Here is a 3,319-nt window from a genome sequence, read left to right on the forward strand (position 1 = left end):
ACACAGAAGTGGATGATCACAGTCAGCTATTGGATGGATCACAGGGACCCCAATGGAGGAGCTAGAGAAAGTACCCAAGGAGCTAAAGGGAAATGCAACCCTATAGGTGGAACAACAATATGAACTAACCAGTTCCCCAGAGCTCTTGTTTCTAGCTGCATATGTATCAAAAGATGGCCTAGTTGGCCATCACTGCAAAGAGAGGCCCATTGTACTTGCAAACTTTATATGCCCCAGTACAGGGGAACCCCAGGGCCAAAAAGGGGGAGTGGGTGGGTAAGGGGATTGGGAGGGTGGGTATGGGGGACTTTTGGGATAGCATTGAAAATGTAAACGAGGAAAATACCTAATAAAAAATAAATTATAAAAAAATAAATAAATAAATGTCGCCTTTCATAGACTCAAAAAAAAAAATCCCTTTACAATGGTTTGCTTATATTTGACCTAGGAAAAGTAAAACTCTGTCTTGTGGATTATGTATTTACAGATTCAACCACTTGTTAATATTTATTGTGACAGCCAAATCAGCTGAACTTTCACGTTCTTTCACAAACATTCCCTGACTGGAAAAACATTTGACTTTCACGGCACTTACTTTTCTAGTTGAGGCTGAGAAGGAAACAAGGCACCACCTATTTTACTCATACAGTAAATGCACACACTCCACCAAGTGACATCTTTTTAGTGTCACACTTTTGCATCCACATAACTTTATGGGTTCCATGTCTCTCAAGCACAGGCTGATTTATTAGCTAATGTTTCTAATAACAAGAAGCTTGTCATGTTCCTAACAGAGGAAATATATTGCTAAACATCATTAACATTTATATTACAGTGTATTTATTTATAAATTTATTGTCAGAATCAACTATATATTAAATCCAGTATCTTCAAGCCAAATCACTATAAAAGTGGGTACATAATGATTGGTCAATGAAATGCTGTGTCCCTCTAGAGGCTTACAGCAACCACCCCTGTTATTCCTAGAAGCACAGATTCAGGATTCAAGGATGTTTTGTCAATAGCAAATTTATTTTGTTTTGTTTTGTTCGTTTCTTTCTTTCATTAACTTCCAGTCATTACCTCCCTCCTTGCTCTATCCTCCCACACTTCCTCATTCTATTCTTCCTCCTCCTTGACTCAGAGAGGGTGCTCTCTCTCTCCACCAGGCCTCCCCTCTTCCCTAGAGCCTCAAGTCTCTTGAGAATTAAGTGCATCTTCTCCACTGAGGCCTGAACAGACAGACCTCTGCTATATTTGTGTCACTGGTGTATGAGTGGCCTGTGTGTGCTCCTGGTTGGTGGCTCATTTTCTGGGAACTCAGTGGAGTCCAGGTTAGACTGCTGGCCTTCCTATGAGGTTTCTCTCCCCTTTAGTTTCTTCAGTCCTTCCCCTAATCCAACCATAGGGGTCTCCAATTTCAGCCCAATGATTATATGTAAGCATCTGCTTCTGTCTCAGTCAGCTTCTGGAAGGTTCTCTCAGAGGAAAGCCATGCTGGGCTCCTATCTGTAAGAACATTATAGCATCAGTAATAGTGTCAAGCCTTGGTGCTCCCCACACCCATAAGATGGATCCCAGGTTGGACCCCCTTTGCTTCAGTCTCTTCTCCACTTATGTTCCTGCAGTTCTTTTAGACAAGAATAATTCTGGGTCAGAAATTTTGACTGTGGGTTAAAAAAACTGTGCTTCCACTTGAGGCACTGTCTACCTACTGGAGGTAGACTCTGAGTTACCTCTCCCCAGTGTTTTACATTTTGGCTAAGGTCACCCCCACTGAGTTTTTAGAGTCTCTCACCTCCCAGGTCTCTTGTACTTTCTAGAGGGTCCCCCCAGCACCCATGCTGCATATCTTCATTCATTCTCTTAGCCCTCTGGACTTCTCTCCTGTCACCCCACACCTGATCTTTCCCCTCCCCCTCCCTTCTCCCATCCAGTTACCTCCCTCCCTCTGTCTCCAGTGATATATCCTTCCCAATTCTAAGTGGTGTTGAAGCATCCACTCTTGGACTTTTCTGCTTTCTATACTTCTTACCACCTATGGGGTTATATCCTAAGTATTCTGAACTTTTTTTGGCTAATATCAACTTATCAGTGCTTACATATCATGCATGCCCTTTTGAGTCTAGGTTACATCACTCAGGATGATATTTTCTGGTTCCATCCATTTGCCTGAAAAATTCATACCTACTTAGCTATTAAAAGCTAGGATATCATAGAGTTGGCAGGCAAATGGGTGGAACTAGAAAATGTCAACAGCAATTTTATAGGATATAAATATGAGAAAAATACAACTGACTCTTATATAGAGGAGGTTATATATTTAAATGATTAAATTATTTACTGCTTTCTTAGGAAAGTATAAAGTAAACATTTAGTATAAAAAATAAGTTAGAATAAAAAATAAAGAAGGATTTATTTGTTGAATATGTCATTATGGGAATGACAGTGACAAGCCAAAATTGCAGAGATAAAAGTGTTACCATACCATAACTGGCAAAAGACTCATTAAAGAATATAAAAAAATAAGAAATGTCAGAGATGCAATATAAGAGAGAGAGAGAAAGAGAGAGAATGATGACCCTCCCATCTCTATGGAAGAAGTAAGAGTTCTTTTACAACAGATGATGGTCTTATATAATGTGAAACTGCTTGACGGATAAATAAATGTCCTATCATGTGATGAAATGTAGACAATCATTTGTTTGTTCGTTCATTTATTTATTTTGGAGGGGTGGGATTTTTTCCCTTACTGTAGTATAGAATAATTAACAATAATATAATATAATAATTAATGCTATAATTAATAATGATTAATATTATAGTAACTATTAGGGTGATTAATTTCTTTAGTTTTATTATCAAGACATGACACCTCTCTTCTAAATGTTATGAGAGAATTCATATCAATCTTCTCAAAAAAAACCCAAAAAACAAAAGAGTCTAAAAGATGGAAGAATTCAAAACTAAAAAGTTGAAATCAGTGTACTTGGAAGTGAGGTAGAGATCAGTCCTTGAGAAATGTCAAATCTTGAATGAAATTGACAGTTGGGATGAGAACCTAAATAAATGCTTTGCTGGTTTGAATATGAACAGCACCTGTCATAGCCACTATTATATTTCTGGAATGAGACACCATAATGAAGGCAACTCTTAGAAAAGAAAGCATTTAATTGGGGCCTTGCTTATAATATCAGAGGTTAGCATCATGGCCTGAAGAATAGCCACACACAGACAGACATGGTTCCAGAGAAGTAGTAGAAAGTTCTACTGATCTGGGGGCAGGGGGGAGAGGAGAGGAGAGGAGAGGAGAGGAGAG

This window comes from Mus caroli, chromosome 8, assembly GCF_900094665.2.
Source record: "Mus caroli chromosome 8, CAROLI_EIJ_v1.1, whole genome shotgun sequence".
NCBI classification, from domain to species: Eukaryota; Metazoa; Chordata; class Mammalia; order Rodentia; family Muridae; genus Mus; species Mus caroli.